This window comes from Erpetoichthys calabaricus, chromosome 17, assembly GCF_900747795.2.
Source record: "Erpetoichthys calabaricus chromosome 17, fErpCal1.3, whole genome shotgun sequence".
In the NCBI taxonomy this organism is placed as follows: Eukaryota; Metazoa; Chordata; class Cladistia; order Polypteriformes; family Polypteridae; genus Erpetoichthys; species Erpetoichthys calabaricus.
The window spans coordinates 78,242,859-78,251,176 of NC_041410.2; the positions used below are offsets into that span (position 1 = coordinate 78,242,859).

At 39.3% G+C, this 8,318-nt stretch overlaps 1 long non-coding RNA gene across 2 annotated transcripts in view; it reads right to left on the bottom strand.

Annotated features, from left to right (window-relative positions):
* Positions 1–479: 479 nt before the first annotated feature.
* Positions 480–8,318, bottom strand: part of LOC114668023 (uncharacterized) — a 29,325-nt gene continuing 21,486 nt past the window's right edge. For both annotated transcript variants that reach the window (XR_007933822.1, XR_007933821.1), the window contains exons 4-5: positions 881–1,234; positions 480–570 (exon numbers count right to left, since the gene is read on the bottom strand). This is a non-coding gene — a long non-coding RNA (uncharacterized LOC114668023). The remainder of the gene's footprint in view (positions 571–880; positions 1,235–8,318) is intronic.

Consider the following 8,318-nt stretch of genomic DNA (forward strand, 5'->3'; position numbering starts at 1 on the left):
TGAATGAGTGTTCATAAGTAATTCTTATAAACTCAGTAGAACAGGTATATCTATTTAGAAAACATGAATAATACACATAATGCTGGGTTAATACTGGAATGAATCTTCCAGTTCTCTTCTTTACAACCCAATACCTTAAATGTAGCTGCATCCATAAATGACAAGTAGCCTAAAGCTGGCACCCTAATACTTACACATCCCACTTCCACCGACCATATTACCCTAAGAAGCTTGGGTGACAGATGAGAGTATCCTTTCATTGTTTATATGAGTCCTTTCTGGACATTTTGCTGGATCATGCCCTTGTAATATCTATTTTTTGTACTACATCTTATTTTGGCAATCTTTCACCATGGCAAAGTATAAGATGCTACTGTTTTTTATTATTTTTTTTGTTGTTGTTTCTGCTTAAGTTCACTGTACTGCAAGTAAATAAAGAAAGTTACAATACACAGCAACCAAATGCAAATACAAGGAGTGCCTTCTAAATTATTTACGTACCTTCTGGTTTGTAGTTAGACACCAGGGTTTTCATGTCCTTATCCATTACTGTAGTTCTCCATGATGTCACTAAGATTATAAAAAAAATCTAAATGTGAGGAACAAAGGAAAAGAGTAGGCCAGTCTCTAAATTTCACATTTGTAAACCTAATTTTAACTCCCTACTTCCAAATTAAATAAATAGCACTTTAAACACTATTTATATGTTTAAGCATAAAAAGTCTGTTAGATTGGTCCATGAACAGCTGCATTTAAATTTCCTTTATTTGTTTAGTTGTTTTTGTGTTGTTATGTTGTTTTGACTCCACTCTTAATTTAGTGTACCTAGTAATGCTAAAGGGAGAACTGCCCAGCAATATCAGATTAATCAGTCACTCACTGTCAATTCCAACTGTAGCATTAGCTCCACTTTCGGTCCCATCCTCAAAGGTAACTATGGCTCCATATGTCCCTACATCTGTTTCGCTGAAGTTGAAAAGTGTCAGAGATCCAGTGTCTCTGCTGAAATTAACGCGGCTGACAAAAGATGAGTACACATGAATCAAATCTTGAATCCATATATATTGCACAATTTTCAGGGATTGGCTCTTCTCTCTGTACAACAGCCAAGAAATGCTGTGCCTAGAAACCCTGCTGTCAGGTTCAAAGTTCACTTCCAGAGTTAAATTCTGACCTGGGACCATAGATACTGGGTCTTGAGGTAGACGAATCCCGGAGTAAACGATGTTTGTCTCTGCAGAAACAAAAAGTGAACACAAATCAGTCAGGCACCTAACAATATTATACTGAGGATTTCTGATAAATCACGAAAAATCTGACTTCTCACATTGTAACGTGGATTGCACAGTGGATGCTAGATTTGAATTCAATGACTGGTCAGTGTCACCGTGGAGTGTGCATGAGTGTTACTCCACATACTCCACAGATATGCAGATTTGGTTAAACAGCAATTCTGAATTGGTCCTGTGTGAATGTAAAAGTGAGAGAGGGTGTGAGTAGGCCTAGCAATGAACCAAGAGTGTCAAAGCCTATCCAAGCAGCATCAGGCCAAAACCCACTAAGGACCCACTAGGGCATTAGTCCATCTAAAGGGGGCACTCATAGATGTAACCAGTGCAGAATCAGCCATGAACGTAACATATAAATTTTTGAGATTTGGGAGCAAAACAAGAATAAAATCAGTGCAGACATAATGAGAACTTGCAAACGGCATATGCTCAGCCATGGCACTGGAGTGAGTTCCAGTCTCCTGAAGATGTGAAGTACCACAAAGCCTATTATTATTATTATTATTACTTTTCTTTCAAAACTAAAACACAGCAAAAAAATATCGACAAGCAACAGTTTTGAATGAACTATATTGCATGACATAGTGTGGAACTTACAGACTTGCTGTGCCATTACCTGTTATTCTAGGTACAATGGGCCACATGGATGATGTCCCAATGACACATCTGCTATGCATTTTGAAATGTGTGATAAAGCAGATCATTTCATACGTAAATTTCAGTGCAAGATACAGTCTTTGTTTAAAGAGAAGCCGGCAATAAGGCCTGTTCTGTGAGTCAAATAAATGGATATGCAGTTGCACGGGGAAGACATCATTTTTGGAGTCTGGCTTGGTATATTAAGTAGTTACATACACTGCAATACAGCTTGAGGTTGTTGTATGCTAAGATAATACTGTTATAGTTGTTTATACCTGAAACTAATCAATTATGTAATGTTGCACGTTAGATTAATGATAGAACATAAATTAAGCTAGACTCTTCTTTATCATTGCCAGAGTATAACAAGACTTCTACATGGAAGTCAAATGTGTTGCCTTTAAGATGAATTTTGAAAATCAGTGGTCACAAGTGTACTAATATTTGAAAGTCACTGTGATTCCTAGCAGGATAAGGATTTTATCAATGCTTTCCCTGTGAAGTGTCACTGAGTCACACTGATCTAATAATTTTAATACAGTATCTCACAATATCTGACTTGTTGGTACACAGGTCCAGCTAGTTATTCACCTTTTGAATTATGATATCTGCATTACATGTTTTTATTTGTGATTATATCTTTTGATTCCAGTGTCTGATTTATGTGTTTATTCAATACTCATAGTATTTGCATACTATAGATATGCACTGCTGTATTTATTGTGGAAATTTATTTTTCTTACCTGTTAACTATTGGTACATTAATTGTATTGTCTTGTGTTAAATTCTGCGTATACTGGTGGCTGGAAGAACATGCAGAGTAGCTTTTTCACTGTATAGTGCGGCTGACTGTTTACTGTGTATATGACACTAAATTCTTATATCATCTCTAAAAGTATTCAGACACATTTACTTTCCACACACTTTCATGTTTTGTAAATTTTATTTTAAATGGACAAATTTGCCATTTTTTCCTATCAATCTACACCCAACAACCTACACAACACATATACAGTATAAGAACATTGCAATACTGTCAGAAGGAAGGACCCTCAGTCTCTGATATATGCACATACATATGACACACGTTTAACTGGGACACGGTGCATGTAAAATTCAGGGCTGAATACTAAAAATGCCAGAGAGCTGGCTGAATCATGGCTATCAATCAAAACGCCATTAACAGATATTTGGACGTGAACCCAGCATATGCAGGGCTGGAAGAAGAAGGACACCTAAATAATAAAAGAGACCTTATGACCAAGCCCAACTTATTATTCCCCCCTCCTCATTCATTGTATATTACCTTTAATTCCTGTATGTCTAATCATTTACCTCTGATGATGACTCCGGGTAAGCGTTGAAAGCTTAGGAATAAAAAACTATTTTAAGATATGTGACTCATTTTCTTCCTTTGTGGGTTTCTAACTACTCAATAATCTGTACAAAGTGAAACCTGTGTTTCAGAAATGTTTGCACATGTGTTAAAAATCAAAGACTGAAATCTTTCATTCGTATGAGTGACCAGACCTTTAACCGTTGGCACTCCAGATTGGTGCTCATGTGCTTCCTGTTTGTTTTAATTCTCCTTGAGATGTGTCTAGAACTTGATTGGAGTCCATCTGTGGTAAACTGGATTGATTGCTTATTGTTTAGAGAAGGCACACACCTGTGTATTGTCAGAACAAAAACCAACAATAAAATTGTTGTGAGGCATACATCAGAATAAACGTATAAAATCATTTCTAAAGTGTTGAGTGTTCCCATGAGCACAGTGACCTCAATAATTGTGAAATGAAAAAAGTCTGGAACCACCAGAACTCTTTCTAGAGCTGGACATTCAGCTACACTGAGTAACTGAGCAAGAAAGGCTTTTGGTCGGCAAAGTGACTCAGAATCCATTGGTCACTTTAGCAGATCTTCAGTAGTCCTCTGCTGAGATGAGAGAACTTGTTGGAAGGACAACCATCTCAGCAGCACTCCATTAATCAGACAAAAGCCACTCTTAAGTTAAAGGCATGATTCGGGTGGCACGGTGGCGCAGTGGGTAGCGCTGCTGCCTTGCAGTTGGGAGATCTGGGGGACCTGGGTTCGCTTCCCGGGTCCTCCCTGTGTAGAGTTTGCATGTTTCTCCCTGTGTCTGCGTGGGTTTCCTCCAGGCGCTCTGGTTTCCTCCCACAGTCCAAAGACATGCAGGTTAGGTGGATTGGCGATTCTAGATTGGCCCTAGTGTGTGCTTGGTGTGTGGGTGTGTTTGTGTGTGTCCTGCGGTGGGTTGGCACCCCTGCCCGGGATTGGTTCCCTGCCTCGTGCCCTGTGTTTGCTGGGATTGGCTCCAGCAGACCCCCGTGACCCTGTGTTCGGATTCAGCAGGTTGGAAAATGGTTGGATGGATTAATACAAATTCCCTTCTCTGATAACAAATATTTAACTCTTTGGGGCAGAACTCCAAGCACTATGAGTGCTGAAGACCAAGCATTACTAATCACCTACCTAAGACCATTCCTATGGTGAAGTATGGTGATGGCAATATCATGCTATTGGGGTGCTTCTCAGTTCCAGGGGCAGGGAGCCTGGTCAGAATTGAGAAAAAGATGAATGCCACAAAATACAGAGAGGTCCTTGACGAAAACCTGCTCCAGAGTGTATGTAACCTCAGACTGGGAGGGCGGTTCACCTTTCAGTAGACAAGACAATGCTGGAGTGGCTTTTGGACAAGTCTCTGATTATCTTTGAGTGGTCCAGCCAAAAATATAAGAAGATGAGAAATTTAATAAACTAAAAGTAACCATTCAGTCCCTCAAGGTTGTTTGCTTAACTAATAGCTAACAGCTAAGTACCCAGATACATCTTAAGCCCAGACTTAAATTTAATACAATCTATGTGGAGAGACCTGAAAATGGCAGTTTACAGACACTTCCTATTCAGTCTAATGAGCTTGAGAGGACCTGTCAGGAAGAGTGAGGGATAAACTGCCCAAATCCAGGTATGCAACCCGTGTAGGAGACTTACCCAAGAAGACTCGAAGCTGTAATTTGTTACCAAAGGGGCTTCTACAAAGTACTGAAATAAGTGTCTGAAAACTAACGTGAGTAAAAGATTTCAGTTTTTGGTTTTAATACATTTGCAAAACTTTAAGAATTACTATTGTCAAGATGTAATACTTCTTTTTCTATTTCAAAACATTCCAATATACATCAATAAATCATTTTTTAAGAAATTAGATTCAACCATAACCTCATTTGTTTGGAATTCAAACCATCCATGTATTCAAAGGGTGACCCTATAAAGACCTAAGGCAGAAGGTGTGGCATGGTTTCTGCCTAACTTTCTATTTTATTACTGGGTGGCAAATATACAAACTATAAAAAATGGGACATGGGACACAAAGAGAGATGACAGATACAGGCTCGGTCCACAATAGAAATAAAAACTCCTGCAGTACTTCTTTTTAGTTCCTTGCTTGTACCCCAATAAGAATAAAATCATCTCCAATGTAGGAAGTATTTTAAGATAGAGAAGCTTTTTATCTGGTGCACCTCTGCACGAGAACCACCTTTTCCACCCTCATCAAATGTACGGCAGTTTTTAGATGTCTGGAAAACTTTGAGCGGGATTAAATACACTTAGACAGTCTGTACATAAACAATGTCTTTGCATCTTACAGAGCAATTACATTCCAAATTTTCCAGCAACACATTTCTTTCATTACCTTCAAATTAGAAATTTTGTTAAAGCTAAAACCTGCCCAGTTTTCCCTCAACTTCCCACCTTCCTCTATTCTGGAAAAATATTGAATCAGTTCTTGCAGGACTCAGAATATCATCTCCGAACTTAAATAAAAACATTTTACAGTCCCTCCCTTCAAATAATCTGAGAGTACAGTGGGAAAAGGGATCTCTCGCTCAACATCCCAAAAAAGGTAGTGGAAGGGTGCAATGCAGAGAATTCACATCGAGGCTCCATATGCGCTTGAGTTCCTCATTTACAATTGTCCTAAAGATGTTTCCAGTGCAATGATCCAACCAACGAACATAGCATTCAATCTCCGGCCTCACTGGGTCAGCATGTTTTGGGGCCTGCACCAAATTAAATAACATTCTGGGAAAAAAATCTTTAAATGCCTTTCAGACATCCTTGGTGTCACAATCCCTCCTAATCCATTAACAGCTGTGTTTGTTGGACTCCCAGGTGGGCTTAAAGTGGAGAAGGACAAACAAACTGTGATTGCCTTTACTACACTATTCGCCACGTAGACTTGTCTTTCTCAACTGGAAGAATCCTAACTCTCCTCTTTAAGTCAGTGTGGTGACTGTTGTTATAAACTATTGAAACTGAAAAAATTAAATTCTCACTTACAGGATCTGTGCAGGAAATTTTTTCAACAACCTGGCAGGATCTAATCAATAACATAGTAGAATAAGCATTTAAATTAAGGAAGCAGAGTTCTCTCCCCCTCTTTTTAATTCTATTTATTTTTATTAAATTATTAATTTTATCTATTTACTTATTTTTACTAGTTTAAAGGTTTTACTCTGCTGGCCTAGCTTCTCTTTTCTCATGGGTGGTGGTTGATTATTTTGAACCTAGTTTTGTTAAACCTGACTTTCTTGTATGGAATGGTTATTTGATTTTAATAAAATTAATAAAATGCTAAAAAAAACAAAACTTTCACTGTTTTCACTTTGTTCTTATGGGTTTATTGAGTGTAGATTGATGGGGGAAAATGGCAAATGTATTCGTTTGAAATTAGAACAACAACACAATAAAGTCTGCAGAAGTGAGGGAGGTCTGAATTCTTTCTGAATCCACTGTATTAGTAAAACTGTGCTAGGTGCAGGAATGACAGGTTCTGAAAATAAAAGGTCTGATGTGCCAACCAGGTCTTCTTCCATTTTAATATAATAAAAAAATTAATTAAAAAAACAAAAAAGCCTTGTGGCATTTAGGGTGTCTTGCCCTAGCTTTCAAATAAACAACAAGACTCTGCTTTAAGCCACAAGTTCAGGGTCTGTTTGTTTGGGAGCCTCGTTCGGGGGGTCATTAAGACGCCTCCTTCTAGGCAGCTGGAGAACCAAAAGGGTCGGGCTAGTGCCTCACTAGTGGTTTCTAGGTGCTGTAGATAGAGGGTAGAGAAGGAGAAAAGAATGTTAGTGACAACAATCCCTCTCATCCCGGCAGCTTAGTAATACCTCGATTGAGTGCCGTGAGGAGATCCTCTGACGTGCATGAGTGACAAAGCCATTGTGATAGAGAAGCTGTATACGCAAACCACGCTGGCTTTCACCCAACAAGAGGTCTCTCAGAAGTCCCCACTTCTGTCTTAGTTGTATTACAGCACCTTCCTAAAGCTCTGGCCTTGTGTCTCCACCTTACTTTGAATCGTTTTCTTTCCACTATACTTTCCATCCATCCATCCATTTTCCAACCCGCTGAATCCGAACACAGGGTCACGGGGGTCTACTGGAGCCAATCCCAGCAAACACAGGGCACAAGGCAGGAACCAATCCCGGGCAGGGTGCCAACCCACCGCAGGACACACACAAACACACCCACACACCAAGCACACACTAGGGCCAATTTAGAATCGCCAATCCACCTGACCTGCATGTCTTTGGACTGTGGGAGAAACCGGGAGCGCCTGGAGGAAACCCACGCAGACATGTGGAGAACATGCAAACTCCATGCAGGAGGACCTGGGAAGCGAACCCAGGTCTCCTAACTGTGAGGCAGCAGCGCTACCACTGTGCCACCAATGCCGCCCCACTATACTTTCACTTAATGGAAATATAAATAAATATCTTTTCTTATTGAGCAATATCCTAATTTTACTTAAAAAGCCACAGGAAAGAAAAATGATGTGTCCAGCTCCAAGCATAACATAAATTTGTGATTTTAACAGCAAATTTTTGTAGGCCAATACGTTTTAATCTATACTATAAAAGGCAAAGCCCTCACTGACTGACTCACTGACAGACTGACTGACTCACTCATCACTAATTCTCCAACTTTCCCGTGTAGGTAGAAGGCTGGAAATTTGGCAGGCTCATTCCTTACAGCTTACTTACAAAAGTTAGGCAGGTTTCATTTTGAAATTCTACGCGTAATGGTCATAACTGGAACCTGTTTTTTTGTCCATATACTCTAATGGAGGAGGCGGGAGTCACATATCGTGGTCATCATCCCCTCCTACGTAATCATGTGAACTAAAAACAAGGAAGAGATTTACAGCACGAGTCAAACGCGGGAATGAAGGTAAATGACGTTAATTTTTGAGTGTCTTTTAATACTGTGTAAGCATACATATTAACAGCATCTTGCAATTAAACATGTGCATTTATGGGGTGATTTCTCAGGCTTAAAAGCTTGCCTTTAATTAAAAAGGTAAAT